The sequence below is a fragment of the Aythya ferina genome, assembly GCF_964211825.1.
Source record: "Aythya ferina genome assembly, chromosome: 9".
Lineage (NCBI taxonomy): Eukaryota > Metazoa > Chordata > Aves > Anseriformes > Anatidae > Aythya > Aythya ferina.
In genome coordinates, this window is record NC_140305.1 from 19,272,653 (window position 1) to 19,289,774 (window position 17,122).

The 17,122-nt window shown below is 60.4% G+C and overlaps 2 long non-coding RNA genes across 2 annotated transcripts; both read right to left on the minus strand.

Moving 5' to 3' along the window:
* Nucleotides 1–3,495: 3,495 nt before the first annotated feature.
* Nucleotides 3,496–4,710, minus strand: LOC311441304. Its single transcript, XR_014695880.1, has 2 exons — nucleotides 4,399–4,710; nucleotides 3,496–3,909 (listed from the first exon to the last, which is right to left on the minus strand). It is a non-coding gene; the product is annotated as an uncharacterized lncRNA (long non-coding RNA).
* Nucleotides 4,711–5,608: 898 nt separating this feature from the next.
* On the minus strand, nucleotides 5,609–14,149 carry LOC311441303. The gene is made up of 4 exons (XR_014695879.1): nucleotides 14,012–14,149; nucleotides 11,628–11,796; nucleotides 8,016–8,285; nucleotides 5,609–6,194 (listed from the first exon to the last, which is right to left on the minus strand). It is a non-coding gene; the product is annotated as an uncharacterized lncRNA (long non-coding RNA).
* Nucleotides 14,150–17,122: the final 2,973 nt, after the last annotated feature.

Below are 17,122 nucleotides of genomic sequence, written 5' to 3' on the forward strand. Positions count from 1 at the left end.
TCACATCCCATCCCATTCATCCCATCTCATCCCATTCCATGTACCCCATCCCATCCCATCTCACCCTATCCCATCCCATTCATCCCATCCATCCCATCCCATTCATCCCATCCATCCTATCCCATCCCATCCCATCCCATTCATCCCATCTCATCCTATCCCATCCTATTCATCCCATCCCATCCCAAACCATCTATCCCATCCCATCCCAACCCAACCCATCCCATCCCATCCCACTCCACCCTATGATCCCCTTCTGACCCCATCCCATCCCCATCACCCCATGACTCCCACCTCAGTGACACAGCTCACTCTTGGGGACCTGGCCAGGGTGACAACACACACACAGGTCCCTGCAGGGATCCCCCATTTTCCACCCGTTTTCCCCCTTCCCCACCTCCCATGGGAAGCGGTTCCCCTGCTGACAGCCACAGGGAGGTTTTGGGGTCCTGTGCAGGGTTGCGACCTGTCCTGGCGCTCAGTGCTGCCTTGCAGAGAGGGAGAATTCACCACGAGGGGCTGCTTAGGGTTGGGGGACCACAAGGGTGCAGGGCTGGACCTCTTGGGATGTGCTGCAGCCACCCCAACACCGCTGGGGCTGCTCCCCCTGCACCTGTATGACCCCTCCTCGGATGCTCAGCGGTGCCCAAGTCCCTGATTTTGGGGCATTTTGGTGCTGCCAGTCCCCAGGGCGGCTGGGAGCTCTGTCTGTAGGGCAGCACGCAGCCGGGTGTGTCCCCCCCCGCCACGGCACCGCCATCTGGGCAGCCCCCAGCACCATCTGCAGGCAGCACCTCGCTGCTTGCCGCCCCGCAACGGCGCTCCCTGCCCCAGAAACCTGCCCCAGAAACCCGCTGCAGCTCCCGGCCACCTTCCCTGCAGCTCCTGGTAGGAGTGGGATCTCGGGGGAGGTTTTCGGGGCCAGCCACGGCTGGACTCTGCCCTGTGCTCAGCCCCGAGCATGTCCCACGTCCGTACTGCCTCCTCCTCCCTTGGTGCAGAAGGATTTGGTTTCCCAAGCCCTGGCCATGTGCAGAGACCGAGCTGCAGACAATTTGGGGTGGCTGACCGGTCCCCATTTCCCTGGGGTCTGCAGGACCTGGGCTGACATCCCCATGGGGCTCGGCAGGGCGGCGAGTGCTGCGGCTGCTGCGGTACCCCAATATCCTGGGCATGGGGCCCAACAGGACCAGCTGTGCCCTGGAGAGCCATGCGGCTCATTTATGGTAAAAAAGGGAAGAAAATGGCAAAGTTAGAGCCAAGAAGGAGAAGATTCTGCTTTGGACACGGCGTCATTCAAGGAGATGAGCAGTGGAGAAGCAAGTGGCCAAGCCGGCACCATTCCCCTGTGCGCTGGGAGTGGTGTCCATGGGGAAGGGGGGCTAACGAGGGGCTACTGGGGGCCAGATGGAGGTGCCAAAAACCTTAAAGATGGCCCAGAGGTGGGGTGGGGAGACTCGCCTCTCCCCACGAAGCTGCTCCTGGGGAGATCCTCCCCGTCGGCACCGCTGCGTGCAGCGAGACGCGGCAGCCTCGTTTACTCCGCGACTTCAGGGGGCCCGAGTTACCCGAGCACGAAATTTCTGAACGGAGCACACGGGGAAATTGCTTATTCACACTTGAATAACTTAAAAATGGCTGAGCAAATTTTGCTTAAACTTTCCCCGAGAACTCCCCTCGGAGCCGAGCCGCGCCTGGCAAATTTCAGCCCCAAAAGGGATTTATTGCAGAAAAGGACGAGGAGCTGGAGCTGGGGGGGGAGCACGGGCGCGGGGGGGATGCTGCCTGCGATCCCCTCACCCCACGTGTGCTGTAATTAACGAGCTCCCACGGGGCTGGTGCCTCTGAGTGGCCTCTCTCCAGGGTGCAGGAGGGTGCCGTGGTCCCAGGTGGGTGCTGAGGATTTCGGGGCATAGCCCACAGCGGGGCTGGCAGCTGGACGAGCCGAGGGTCCCTGATCTCTGCTTCTGCATCACAGCTGGAGGGTGCCGGCCTCAGGAGCAGCACTGGCAGGCTCCTCTTGCTGCACAATAGGAAATAACTGTGGTGGCTGCGTGGAATTTGCTGGCGGAGGCTGGCTCTGCTGTGCCAGCTGCCCGAGTGACGCAACGACACCGCGCCGAGGACAGCGGTGCCGCAGTCCCCGGGTGCCAGGCACGCCGTCACCGCTGGCAGAGGCGCACCCGTGGGTGCGTGGAGAAGCCCGGGCATCTGCCAGCTCCGTGTCATCCCCGTGCCCGTGTCGCTGGCCCTCCTGTCCCTGCTGGCGTGGGCTGAACGAGGCCCTGGAGGTGCACGCGGGCTGTAGCTGCACACCCTGCCCTGGTGCGCCCGACCGCCGGCACTCGCTTCATTTGCATGGAGCAACCTCAGCTCCGAGTTAATAAGGAGAAGGCGATTAGGGAACAATTATTCCTCTTTTCTCAGAAGATCTAAGGGGCACCAAATGAAAAGCGCCCGGCAGGAGTTTGAAAACAAACAGGCGGGCGTACATTCCTCGCCACGCGGCCAGCCCGGGGAGGGCACCGCCAGGAGATAGCGTGGCCGCCCGGAGCGAGCGCGTGCTTGAAGTGGGGGCAGCAGGGGGGAGAAAACCCTGCCTGAGCCCCCCATAATTGGGAGCAGGGGGGCTGTGGGAAGCCGGGCTGAGAGCATCATCCCCGTTTTGAGGCCAGGTGATGCACAGTGGGGCGACACGAGCTGCGCTGGGGTCCCCTTTGCGCTGTTCCCATCGCAGGTGGCACCTCCATGCGGCTGCCCCGGGGTTCCCAATGCCACCCCCGGCACCCCGGGGGGGCCCCGTTCCCAGGGCAGGGAGGGCCGCCCCGTGCCAGCTCGCCCAGCCGGCGTCTCCCGCCGGGTCAGGGCCGGCTCCAGCCTGTCTCCTTCCCAGGCTGCCTGGGCGCTCGCCCCTCCGGGCGCTCCTCCCTGCTGCCCGCGGGGTGGATGGGGCGGGATGAGGTGCTATGGGGTGCTACGGGACACAATGGGGTGCTGTGGGGTGGGATGGGGCAGCCGGCACTGCTGGTGGCAGCCCGGTTTGGAGGCCGTCTCCCGCCGCTCCCCATCCCCACTTCAAAACCCTCTCCCGTCCCACCCACATCCACCACCCCGCACCTCTGGCAAGCTTCAGGATGCAGTTAAACACTTCAGCACTTAAAATTTCAGGTGCTAATTGCTTAGTAATGAAAACTTTAATCACAGGGCAATTAAAACCTTAAGTAGCTGTGGGAGATCCATTCCATGTCAACAAAGAAGAGCACTCGCTCTCCCTCACCGCCCCCAGCGCCAGGGGCCAGCCGCCGGTCCCCAGCGGCCCCCACCCGAGCACCCCAAATTGCCCCCAGCCCACAGGGAGCAGGAGGTGGCCGAGGAACTTCCAGTCACCGCCGTAAAAAAAAAAAAAAAAAAAAAAACAAACTTCAAACCCCATCTAATTTCAGATTAAGCGCCATATGAAAGGGTTTTGTTATTTTAAATCTCCTACTTTCCAAATTCCCAGGATTAAAATTCTCGGCGTTTATTTTAACCGCATACATTTGCAGACAAATCGCTGCTCCCCGCGCAAGGGGTTGGAAGCAGGCTTTAGGAGGCGAAGCCCAGCCGCAAGCTCCGGGCGTTGGAATCGCTGCGAGCGCTCGCGAGCCCGCTTCGCCGGCACACGCTGGCGGCACAGCCCCGCCACATTTCCCGCACGGGGGAAAGGGCTCGGCCCGCGAGGGGCTGGGAGCAGCACGGGGAGGAAGGGGGGCTGCCAACCTGGCTCCGGAGCTGGTCGCCGTGCGGAGGATGAGCCCTTGGGAAGTGCCAGGAGGGTCGGTGCGCGCTGGGGCCGCGCAGAGCCGTGGGGCGCACGCTGCGGGGTTCCCGGTGACGCTGTCCCCTTCTGTATGGTGGTGCTGGGAAATGCTACAGCGAAAAAAAAAATATTGTGCTGGTTCCCTGTGCCCCCTCCCTGCTGCGCTGCGCACCGGGTGTGAAAGGGAAAGGAGCCACCAGGCCTCGTGTGGCTCCTCCAGCACAGCACCGGGGGGCCCGGGGGACAAGGCTGCAGGGTGGGGGCCCAGCCCCAGCTGCCGGGAGGTGTGCGAAACGTGGGCGGCTGCGGGCAGCAGCGTGCCCCCCGCTATCAAACGCGGCATCAGCGTCTGGCAAATGTCACACCCAGCTGGGAGGTCGCTTCCCTCCTCTCTCCCCTCGCCCCTTCCCCGCTGCCGGCACCCACGCAGCTTCCCAGCCCTGTCTCAGGACCCCCTCAGCCCCCTGCCCCCAAGGTAATGCAGGTCCAGGGGCAGCCTGTAGGGCAGTGGGGGGGTTTCTGGGCCCCACACCCACAGTGTCACCCCTCTCCCTCCCCACGCCAGCCCTGGGGATACCCGGCCCTGCCTCGCATCCCACCTGGAGCATCCCTCGCCCGAAGCCGCTCCGGATGCTGCGCCTCCCGTCACCATGGCAACCCCCATCCTCGCCGGGTTGCCATGGCTCCCCGGCCCCAGCGCTTCGGGTCCCCAGGGGCTGCCCCTGCACAGGGATGCTCCACGGGGCCTGGGACCACCGGGGTGAGCCAGGGCCAGGCCAAGGGCTCCTTGGTGCCACCAGGGACGAGCTCGATGACCACCCAGCAGCTCGGGGGGCTGGCGGGGATGGGGTCCCTGGGTGGCATCACTCAGGGCAGGGTGATGGCATCACTTTGTGGGCCACTTCCCAAACTTGTCTCCTTTCTGCTTGGGGTTTCTCCACTCTGTGCAGCCCCCCTGGCCCCGCAGGTCGTGGCGGTGGGCAGGCACACCTTGTGTTGGTGGCACTGGGCACACACAAGCCCTGCCCTGCATGCTGCTGCCCCCCTGCCCGCTGTCCCCTTGATAAACCAGCTCACCCCTGCGTGCAGCGTGGACTCACTGTTTGGGGAAACCTCAGCACGGGGCTCCCGGGGCTGCACTTGCTGCACCGGGGTTGTGGCTGCGCTCAGCAGCAGCGCGAGGAGCCGGAGGGCTCCAGGCGAGCTGCGCTAAATAAACACAGCAACCGTGAGAAAAAGGCAGCCAGGAATAAATAGTTGAACAAAATAATAAGCCGAAGGAATAAACAAAGCGGGGACGTGCCCGGGCACGGCACGAGCCTCCGACTTAACGCTTCCAAGCCGGGCTCCAGCCCAGCCCCAGCTCCCCGCGGGCGGTGGAGCCCAGCCCGCTGGCAGCGCCCCGCCAGGCGCACCCCAGCCCCCCTCTGGCCAAAGGGATCCCCCTGCTGCTGCCTCCCTGGGGGCACCGTGAGGATGCAGGGGGCCGGGCTCCCCCACGTTGCTTGGGGAGGTGCCGAGGAGCCCATCCTGATGGGGTTGGTGTCTTCTTCCCCCGTTTTTGGCTGGGCAGGGCTGAGCCCAGGCTTTGCCATCGCTTCCCAACAGGGCTGGATCCAGCCCCCAACCTGCTTTGCCGTTGCCCTTTCCCACACTGGGGTCAAGGCAGCCACGTGGCCTCCATCCCAAATCTCCCCCAGGGAACCCCACAGCCTGGAGGGAGGGAGCGGGGCACACCAGGGGACGTAGGGGCTCGGGGTGCAGCACCCTGTCCCCCCCCACCACAAAGCTCCTTTCAAGCTCTCCACGGGGCCCTGACACTTCACCTCCCTCCCTCGCAAGACAGCACCCAGCCGTGCTCGGGCAGGGAACAAAGGGACGCGGGTTAAAGTAACTAGTTATTTTAAGAGCCTGCACTGGCAGTAATGGGCAAAAAAAGAAGAAAAAAAAAGAAAGAAAACCAGAATAAGCGACAAAAGAGCGCTCCCCATACATACTTTCACAGCAGTGCTCTGATGCGTTCAGTGTAGAATCTGTGGCAGGCAGTGGGGGGAAAAAAAATATACTCAGATAAAAGGAAAACGATGCAAATCAAATCCAGTGCATCAGCCCCGGGGAGGGCCGGCCAGCAGCGCGGCACCGGGGTGTCCGCACGGAGCAGCCGGGCTCTCGGGCAGGGTGGTTCTGCACAAACTTTGTTGGCTGTGGGTTTCCCAGCACTCAGCACATGGGTTTGGTTCCCCAACCTGGGTAGATGAGCACGGGACACCCCTCTGTCCCCTGGCACAGGGCTGGAGGTTGCCAAGCGAGCGCTGTTTGATCTTCGCCTCCGCGTGTCAGGAGCCTGGCTTCTCCCGGCCGCTTCCCCAACTGGAGGCTGTGAGGCCGGGGCTTGCTGCAGAGAGACCAAAACCATCAGCCTTGTGAGAGCCATCTTCCTAAAAAGAGCCAGGCACAGCGCTGCTCGCTCCACCACGTGCCTGCCTCTCCCACCGCAGGAGCCATCCCCATCGCTGGCAGCAGCGAGCGCCTTCGCTAAACCGAAAGCTACCAGGGCTGGCTCTTTGCGCTTCCCTGCACCTTTATATTGGGGAGAGAAAAAAAAAAAATAGCAGCTGTGAGGAATGCAGGAGGCTTTCCTTCCACGGCCTGTGGCTGGGTGACCCCCTCGTGGCCCTGGCTGCCACCCCCGTGGCAGGACGAGGAGGGGATGGGGTGCAGGAGGATGCGCCTGCCCCATGCCTGCCTGCCAAGGGAGAGGCATCAGGGAAAGCAGGCGGGCAGAGGCACACATCCTGCATCTGCACCCGGTGTCTGCACATTCTTGGTCCTGAAGTGTCCCCAGGCCAAGAGTTGGTGGCCCCGGTGCTGGATCCTGGAGGGTGGCTGGAGAAACGCCCCCGCTCACCCCCTGTGGGGTCCTGAACCTCCTCCACACTGTGCCCAGCACCGTCCTCGCCTCACCAGCCTCAACGTGTGGGCCGGACCCATGCAGAATGGGCACAGGGACTGAGGAGGGGACACTCACCTTGGCACCTGCAGAGCCCCCCGATGGCATCCTGAAGGCAAAGGACCAGAGGGTCCGGGACGCACAGCACCCCCGTGCAGGATTTGGGGCCAGACCCCCAGGGTGCTGCAGGTGCAGCCATGGATGCCCCGCGTCCCCCTCAGCCCCTTGGCCTCCAGCAGAGCATTCGGGAGGGAGGTCAAGCATTTTCTTCTCTCTCCCCCCTCCCTCTCCGAGATGAAGAATTTAATTTTAGTTTTTACAGCTCCTCCTAGGTGGATAAATCCCTTCCTGGCGAGTCCAAGCCCTGGAAAATCTTGTGAATCTAACGCTGGCCCTTCTGGCAGTTACTGCAGCAATTCCTGTTTCTCTCCAGCCGCACTCTGTAAAGTTTTATAGTTTCCTGGTTGTAGCTGCGAGGCCCCAGCCGTGCCGAGGAGGGTGGCGGGGGGAGCGCAGGAAGCGGGAGGCCACGGAGCTGCGGCCAGGTGGGACGGCCCCGGCACGCTCAGCCACGAGCACCGGGTCCCTTGTGGGCTTCTCCAGGTGGCACCGACCTCTGTGCAGGACCTCAGCCTGTCGTGGCTGTCACCCCGTCCCCGTCAGGATGCAGCCAGTGCCACGAAGGTGCCGTGGGATGCTCCGGGGAACACCGCCCGGTGCCTGCCTGGGGAGCGCGGCACAGCCGCCGGCGTCGCAGCCCGCTGGGTGCGAGCGGGGCCCCGTGGTGGGAGCCGGCGCTCCTGCGAGACTGCTCCCTAATGAAAGGCAGCTTGCTATCTGCTTTCTATCAGCTCCATGCTGCTCCAGAGCCCGGGGGGATGAAGAACGTCGAGGGCAAGCCGTGCCACGGCACCGCGCATCGCCTCGCTCCGCTCCTGCCACTCATGTGTGCGTCCCTGGAGGGGTGAGGTGGCACTTACCAGGTGGCAGAACAGGGCACGGCGGTGCTCCTGCTGGGAATGACTCCATCCAGCCGTGGGACATCACATTTTTCCAGCCAGGTGATAGAAGAGCTCCCTGCCTGTGCCCCCCGCAGCACGAGACCTGCCCACCCAGTGCACCGCTACCTCTGGTGGGAACGCTGCCCATGGCACCTCACTGCCCTGGGAACCTGGGACCTAACAGCCTCCAAATCATTCTTTTTTTTTCCTTTTTCCCCCCCAGGCTTTGCTAGATATAGCAGTTTTGATGGAAAATTGTACCCACCTGCCAGGTCAGGGGTGACAGGACAGCAGGGAGCTGCTCCGCGCGCCGCCACAGTTGAAAATCCCGGCCGGTGTCGGGCTATATTAGGAAAGCAGTGGGGAAGGCGAGTGCGAATATTATAATGCCACCAGCTCCATTAAAGCTCACGGTCTGCCTTTGAGTGCTGAAGTCGCCGTGCTCGCTCCGTTCCGGCTGCTGTGCCTCCAAAAGGATGCGGCAAAAATAGCCCAGAGACAGGCGGTGAGCGTGCCTGGCAGGGAAGTGTGATTTCTGTGGGAAAAGGAGAGGATTAGCGCAGAGAGGCGAAAAAAGAGAGGGGAAATGACAGTGGTGTGTAGGTGTAGAGCCCCACACCACGGGGGCATCCCACAGGAGCCACGGGATCACTGCACAGAGCTGCAGGAATTGGGGCATCGCTGCTGCTGACCCCGTGCCGGGGCTTTCCAGCACATCCCCAGGCTCGGGTCCATCACCTGGGGACCAGAGGGTGCTGTGGTTTTAGGGGCACCCCTGGGTGCTGGGGCACGAGCAGGACATGGGGATGAGGATGCTGCCACACAGGGAAACCTCTGCCAGGCTTCCTGCAGCAGCCAGCACGGGATGTCCCCGTCCCCACTGCCAGCGCCGCGGGACGTCACGGGTCACCGAGCAGCAGCGGGACCTCCCTCACCCCTCACGCCCTTCCCAGAAGTGAGGGGAGGGGGGGAGGCAGTGAGGGGGGCTGTAAACCCTGCATTACCGCTAATTAAGCACTTGGCTGTCACGGCGGCTTCCCAACACGCCCGTCTCTCTGACACTTTTACTATTTGGGGAAATGGCGTCTCGGGCCTTTGATGAACTCGCTATGAAGTTGAAAGGAGCTCGTGGCGCGGTGCCAGGGCCTTCTGCAATTGTCTGTGGGATCGGGATGGGAAATGACCCATTTATTAAAAAAAAAAAAAAAAAAAAGAAAAAAAAAGTGCAAGGTGATAAATCAGAGCTGGGAACCCAGAGCCACTGACCCTGCAGCTGGTAGGCAGGATACGCTGGGCCAGGCTCTGACGCACCCATGGGTGCCCCTGCCCAGCCTGGGGGGCGCAGGTACCCCATGCTGGGGTCCACCTACCTGTGCCCTCCTCTCCATAGAAGCCAGCACCCCCATCCCAGCCCCTATAGCCCCCAAACCTCTCCATCCACCTTTCCTGCCAGCGGTGACCCCGTGCCCCTGCCTGGTGCCACCGTAGGGCAGTGCTCTCCCTGCCCCCAAGCCTCAGATCTCCCTAACACCACATACGCGTGCGTGCATGCACAGACACAGATATGTATTCATTTTCTCCCCCCTGCATTGTGTTTCTCATCAATTATTCACCTCTCATGAAATAGGAATGAAAACAGATTGCATGATGCTGGCCGCGGTCTTGGAGGAAGGAAACCAGCCCGAGGGTTTCCCACACCAGCTCCTGGGCTCGGGGCGAGACGCGGCACCTGGCCACAAGGCACCCGGTGTCAGGGCGCCCCCGAGAACGAGACCCCAATTTGAGGGAGGCTCCAGAGCCCCTCGGGGTGGTTTCCTGTATTCCTGCAGCTCCTTCCTGAGCATTCTCCCCATTTCCCACACCCCTGGGGCACATCCCCATCCTCTCCCCCACCTCCTCCCCTGGGGCACGCACCCCCACCAGCCCCGGTGCCACAGCCCCACACTGCACTTGCTTTTTAAGATAGCTCTGTTCTTTCCCCCTTTTACCTTGATATTTTAACATCTGCTCCCTCTCTTCCATTTTTAAGAGCCAGTCAGGAAGGCAGGGCAGAAGCAGGTCCCTATTTGTGACTTTTCAGCCTCTGACCACGCTGCCCTGTGCCCATCCTTGCCCTCCCCGTGCTGCTTTACGCAGCGGTACCACGATGTTCCCACCGCCTCGCTCCATGCTCCCTGCCCATTGTAATCTTTTCTTTGCTCTTTTGACCATCAGCATATATTGAATAAGGGCTCTTAATTGAGCTGTCTGCATTGACATGTTGGGCTTGTACTTAGTGGCTATAATTAATTTAGGACAATATATGTGAATTATCTTGATTAGTCTATCCAAATGCATCATCTTGCACAGGCCCATGGTGAATGTCATATATCTTTGTGCAATCCATTCCTGCCGCGGCGGAGTCCTCCAGCCTTAACTAACCTAAATATGTCACGTTTTTTGCTAACACGCTGCCTTCTCCACATCATTAATGAGCGTAATAAACCACGCCGACGCGAACCCTGAGCTGCCGGCTTGGCCCCGTGATAACCTCTCACCAGGGCGAGCACCGACGCTGCTCCTGCAGGCAGGAGGTGGAAACTGGGACCTGGCGAGGTGGGACCACACCGGGCAATGCTGGGGCAGGCACTGGGATGGGAGCAGCTCCATGTGGTGGATGCTGCTGAGGGCTCCCCACCTCGCTATGGGGTCGGTCCGTGGAGAAGCCAGCCCAGGGGGGCAGCACGGGGACCTTTGGCTGCGTGGCGACACCTCCACGTCTCTCACCAATTTCCTTGTGGGATCTTTCCACAACCAAGGAAAGGCATCGGGGGGTCTGCTCCAGCTTGGGGTGCCCCAGTAGTGCGGGGAGGTGGTTGAGCTGTTTCCAGGTGGGCGCTCAGAGGGCCAAGGCCAAGCCTCCTGCCCCAGCCCCAGGAGCGCCGGCTGTGATCCACCACCAGGCAGGTTGCACACAGCAGGCGTGCAGCAGCTTGACACAGAGGAGCTGGTGTTGGCTCCAGGGCAGGCCTTTTTTTTTTTTTTTTTTTTAAAAAAAAAAAGGCTGTGCACATTGCCGCCGAGGCCTCCTTTGATAGCTGCACTACAAACGCGCACACAAACAAACAAACCAACCCGTCAGATATCACCGAGGCAGAAAAAAAAAATAAAAATACAGTTACAGGGCTCAGGTTTCCAGGATCAACCTCACCCTCGTGTTTTGCAGACACCTGAAGCCGGGAGCTGGTTAAGGCTGCTTCCATCTGCGGGTCGCTTTGGATCGCCCAGGTGGTGCGGAGGCATTCACCCGGCGCAATATGCTCCGAGATGGAGGAGAACAAGTGGCCCCAGCACCCGTCCGTGCAGAGGGGAGATGTGGCACACGAGCCCTGACCTTGCCCAAACAACCACACGCGGTCGGATCCTGTTTGGGACAGCCCGAGCAGCACCGGGGAGATGTTTAGGCTAAGTCCTCGGCATTCAGCCGTAGGAATTTAACCCCGCTGGTTCTGATTATGGCTCGACAAGTTCAGTTTCCATCCCAGACCACCGTTTTTGCCCGCTTAAGAGCGCTCACGGTCACCTCTGACCCCCCGGCAAGGTTTATTGCTGCAGCCCACAAGGAAGCAGCCGCATCGGCGGCCTCATAAACCTCAGGGCCACGGAGGGCTGGGCCCAGCAAATAAAACCCCTGCAGATGCCCTCAGCCCCCGTGCACTCCCTGGGGTCCCCCAGGGCCACCCAGTGGCCCCTGCCCCTCGCAGGACCTCCCGTGGGCACCCGGAGCGGTGCCACTCGATGGCACAGTGCCCAGGGAGCCACAAGGGAGGCTCACCCAACCATCAGGAGCAGCGTGGGGACAAAGTGACCCCCGTACTCCCATGGGGACACCCCTCACCTGTGTGGGACCAGGGTGAGGCTGCTCACGGCGGATTTGGTTCAGCCATGCGTCGGTTTGGTGCTGTTCCCCACTCCATGTGTACCTTAATTGCAGCCACAGGAAAGCTCACTGCTGGGCAGGCTGCAGCCCTCCTCCTCCTCCTGGTGTTTGTCCCAGTTGCCAACACCTAGAGGAGACCGGAGGGGAGATAACCTGAGGTGGGCAAGCCCCTTCCCCACTCCAGGCACCCCACAGCTAACCCTATTTGCACCCTTGTGGGGGCAATGGAGGGGAACAGCCTCATCACAGCCACCAGCATCTCCTCCTCCGCACCCAGATGTCCCCAGCTGTGGCCTCAGGACTGGTGCTGGTGGCACCTCAGCTCCCCACATCCCTGTCCCAGCTGCGGAGCCACTGGTGCCCTGCTGCAGGTGAGGCTGGGGGAGCCTCCCCATCACTTTGAGGTAAGCCAAGGCTCAGGAGCCTTTCCAAAAGAAGCCCTAGGGAGGATTTTTGGCTTCCCCTCCTTCAAAGGATCAGCTGTGCTCATCAGGGCTCCCTCACCCCAGCTGGGGCAGGCTTGGGTTGCACCCAGGGCAGTGAGCAGAGCTCATGGGCACAAAACCCTGTGACAGGGTGCCACACATCTCCTGCATCCTCCAGGAGAGCCAAAGCCCACCTTGCTCCCAGGCACAGCAAGCAGACACACATATTTAAACACCCCAAACCTCCCCAGGAGGATCCCAGCTGAGCCACAGCCCCCCCTCCCCTGCTGCTCCCCATCCCCATGGGCGCGGGACAGGGACGCTCTGGGGGCACGGGTGGCCCTGGGGACCCTCTCCCCAGGGACCCAGCGCTGGCACTGACACTCGAGACACTTCAAAAGGAACCGGCCAAAGCCCCCGGGAGCAGACTGCCTGCGAGGCTGCTGGCGCCGTCCCCAGACGGGCTCCTCGGCTGCGCGGGTCCGAGGAGGGCTGCGAACGCTCTCCTTTCTATTTACATTACCAGGAATGCATAAAACGGGGAGGGGGGAGGCTGGGGAGGGGGGGTATTGGCTGATTGTTCCCAGGATCCCCTTGTCAGAAACCCCTCCCTGCTCCGTTAGTGTCTCTTGATATATGGCTTGCATTAGGGGATGAAAGTGAGGCATAGCTTGGGGTTTTGGCACGACAAACCCCATTAAACTCTCTCTGGGAAAATGAGTCCAAAAAAGCGTTTCGGGGGGTTGAGTCACTGACGGAGCTGCGAGAGGTATTTATACACGCGGGGCCCGCGCCTCCAACAGCCCAGCCCCAGTCCCAGATGGGGCAGGCGTGGGGATGGGGGCACGCGGCAGCCCTGGGGACCCCACCTCACCTGCCACAACCCTTAATAGCAAGGCAGACCCCTCCATCCCTCCCGGGTGCTGACCCCAAACCCAGGCACCCCACCGCCGAGTGGGAATTTGGGGCTGGGGGTTTACTGGGTGGGCCGGGAGGGGACTTTGCTTTGAAGTCAGGGTGAGGTTTGGGGGCAGGAGCTGCTGGATAAGCCTCTCCCTGCCCCGCGGCTGGGAAAGCTGAGCCATGCGGGGAGGAGGAAGAGGAGGAGGAGGAAGGTCAGCGCAGCCCCCAGCCCTTTTGCAAGTCCCTGCCAGCACAGGGGGGTGCAGAGCACAGCCACCTGCCTGCAGCGCCCCGGCCACCTCGCAGGTGATGCGCTGCAGGGTGAGGGGTGGCCAAAAAAACAGCTGAAAAATCCCCACAGAGGCCAAGGAGGGGTCAAAGCAGCAGCAGGGGCAGCTGAGCACGGTGTGGGGAAACACAAAGCCCAAAGCAGCAGCAGGAGGAGCAGAGGACCCCATCGCCCTCCTGCCCTGTGGCTCACCCAGAGCTGCAGCCGTGCTGATGCTCGCGGCCGGTTTCCCTATGAAGGGACCAGGAATTTGCTGGGGAACGGGGCGATGGCACAGCGGGGGGGAGGCACAGCAGCTGCCTTCATGGTGAGCAGCACAGAAAGCTGTGGGTGAGCCCTGGTCCCTCCGCTCTGCCACCCTGGTACCCAAGGGGCTCGGAGCACCCCGCAGCAGGGCTCGCACCCTGCCCGGTGCCACGGCACAGCACAGCCTTGGAGAGGAGGGGGCAGCCATCAAAAAGGAGAAGCGAGGCCCTGGAAGATGTCCAGCTCTCTTTTAATTAACCTGAACAAGCCAGAGCTTAAGTTTCCGAGCCAAGCCGGAGTCTCCCCATTAGGAGAAGCCTGCAGTACCTTGCAGTAATTTAATAACTCCTCTTCGGAGCTCTCTAATAGCAGCGCTGCGGAACGGCTCCAAACCCTCTGGTCTCCCTGCCTTCCCGCAATCAGGTTACCTTTATTGCCTCATGCTAATATGAACAGAGATACCAGCGCTAATGCCTCACCTCAAGCTCAGCTGGCGGGGAAGGGTCTGGCACGGCCAAGGAGGAAACCAGGTGGCACGTGGTGTGGACAGGCTGGCTCCTCGGCACCCCCAAACACAAGCTGTCACCTCTTAGGGCTGGAAAATGCCCAAACTCCCAGCTGGGGGCATTGCTCTTGCTGCTTATAAGGGTCCCCAGCCCCTCATTGCCTGCAGGTGGCTGCTGTGGGGCTCTGGTCTCTGCCCCTGAATCACCCAGCTGGGGCTGATGTCCCACAGGGGCTGCCCCAGCCCTGCCTGGTTTGCCCTGATTTGGGGAGGGGGCTGCATTTTGGGTGCCTCTGGCACCGCCAGCCTGCTGGCCTGCGTGGCAAGGGGCAAAGCTGTCCCCGATGCCACAAGCACAAGGCTGCCCTGGGGACAGCAAGTTGGAGGGGGTCATGCAGAGCCCCTGATGCTGCCAGTGTGGGATCCTGCCAGAGCAGCAACGTTCCGCTTTATGGTATGGGAAACTGCTGCCCATGGGATGCAGACAGCCTGTTATGGTGCACAAGGGCAGGATGGGCTGCTCGGGGGCACGGCTGGCACAGGGCATACCCCAAAAACCACTGGTGGCTCCCCCCTGGGGCAGCAGAGGCTCCGTCCCCATGTGGCGATCCCTCGGGCATCTCCCCGCCTCGCTCCCAAACCCAGCACGGAGCTGAGTGTTGGTGTGAGCTCTCAGCCGCTGCTAATACCTTCTTTGCTATTTTTAGTCCATCAGCACCGTGCCGTTGGTTTCAGCATTATTTTTTTTTCATTTTCCCCAGTAAATTCCAAATCTCTTCCCTCTTTCGCCTTCTATTCCGGGATCCTGCCTGCACCGTTCCTCTTTGATCTGCAGTGATGCCAAGAGTGTTTTGAAACTAAGTATAGCGCATCCCTCGAATTTCTCGCACCTAGCAGAGCAGTAATATCCTCAAAGAGCTCTGGCTGAACACCTGGCCCTCCTCGGCCCCGTCCTCAGCCTGGTCCCGGGCATCCTCCCCGCCCCAGCGCTCCGCGGGCACGTGGCCCAGGCTGTGCCTTGCTGCCAGGGTCTGGAAGTTGCTGTCAGTCTTATTTTACAGATCAGAGGCTGAAAAGGGCAGCTAGGAGCAAAGAGGGCTAATTTTGCCTTTTTTTTTTTTTTTTTTTTTTTTCCCAAAGTCGCCTGAATGCAGCCTCTAATTCTGCAGCTGCGAAATGACTGCGGATAAAAATAATAGTATTTAGGACCTCAAAATCACCCATTTCCCAACGCAGTCAGGTAACCAGACGGCTAAGCTCTGTCGTTTGCGACTCGCAGCGGATTGCAAGGGCAAAGATCTGAAGGCTGCTCTTAAATTCGTCCCCAAAATGTCTAGCGCTCAGTACACAAATACTGTAACAAATTAATGTCAGATGCTACCCTCGGTATAATTAGACGGGATTTAGAGTGGCAGAGCCAGCAAATTGCTACAATTTACATGAAGCCTCTACCAAGAATCCTGCACCAACCACTGGTTCGTCGCCACTAAAAATTAATTAATGGCTTGGAGGCTACCCAGGGCTCAGTCTGTTGGGCCACGATGATCCCGGGTGAGATTGGGGGAACTTTGCACCGCTCAGCCCCAGGTTTGGTTCCCAAGGGTGCACGTGGCCACGTGGAGCCCGAGCTGTGCCAGCTCCTCGGGATGCCCGCGGGGCCACAGGTCGCAGCGTGCTGGTTAGCAAATCCTTTTCTTCCTTTCCCAAACACACAGTATGAATTAAAAATAAAAATAAATAAATAAAAAAATCCCTCGCTCCCCGGTTGTCATTAAAGGATAAAACTGATCTGGGCTATCTACGCCAAGCTCTCGCAGCGCCGGGTGCGCAAGCGGTGTGGGTCTGCTGCAAAATGGAACCAGCTCGTAGCCCCACATTTCAGGAAATGTCTCATCCAACTAACCTCATATTTTTCCCACAAACTCCCCTCGAGCTGTAAAGCACATCTGGATAATTTTAGGCAGAAAGGGATTTTCCCAGAAAGTTGGAGGGGGAGGGCAGGGGAGGAGAGGGGCTGCCTATATTTGGAAACCTCTTTTAAGCGCGGAGACCCCGTCGTGGCTCAGCCTCGCGGGGAGATGCTGAGCGCTGCAGCCCGGCTTCGAGGATGGATGGAGACTTGTGCCTGGGAGCAGTTCGTGCCACAGGTGGGTTTTGCTCCCCACACCTGTTTTTCTGGGAAAAAAAATAAATAAAAATGTGGGGGAAGGAACCCCGTGAAACCTGGAGATTTGGTCCGGCGGCACTGGGGCAGCGCGGCACACGGCATTGCTCGAAAGCAACACAATGGTGAAAAAAAAAAAGCCAACAATAAAAAAACCCTCAAAACGTTTCTAAAAGACAAAAAGCCCTGAAGGCCCTGGGGCCAGCCAAGCAGAGCTTGGCGGAGCCAGCATTAAGGGTAAGAGGAGGCAGCTCATCAAGGCCTTATTAGCACAGGAACTGCAGAGCGCAAATTAATGCGATAGACTCCAGCTCGTCCCAGCCATACGGGAGAGCGCCGCGTGCACAGCTACACCGAGCGGTTTAATCAACTCGGAAGGCAATTTGTTCTCTCCCTGTTTATAACCTTGACAAGCAAGCGGGTTATTTTTAAGCACACCAGCAAGTGCTCCCTCCTCCAAAGGCAATTCCCAGCCCCTCGCTGGCCGCACGCAAACCACCGCCGAGCAGGTAAGCGGCCACTGCCCCAAATCCCCCTCCGACTGCCTGTCCTGCTGCCCCGAGCTCCAGCCACTTCTGCAAGCATCCTGGGGGCAAGGGCAGGCAGCGAGGTCGGATCCTGTCCTGGAGGAATCAGTGGGGAAATCCCAGGGGCTGTAGGGTGGTGGGAGCAGGGAGGAGGCGCGGAGTGGAGGATGCTGGAGCTGCTCAAACACATCCAGCACAGCTTGTGTAGCCCTGGGTCAGGTCTCACCACCGTGGGCACGGCCCAGTGCCACAGGGCAACGTGACATGCTGATGCTATTTCCCTGGGTGCGTGCTCTCACCCCGTTTGCCTTGCTTTTTCTTACAGGGAAGGTCAGAGCAGCTGAGCCAGGCTGAAAAATCTGCAAGCGTACAGCGCGCTAAGTGAGTAAGGCAC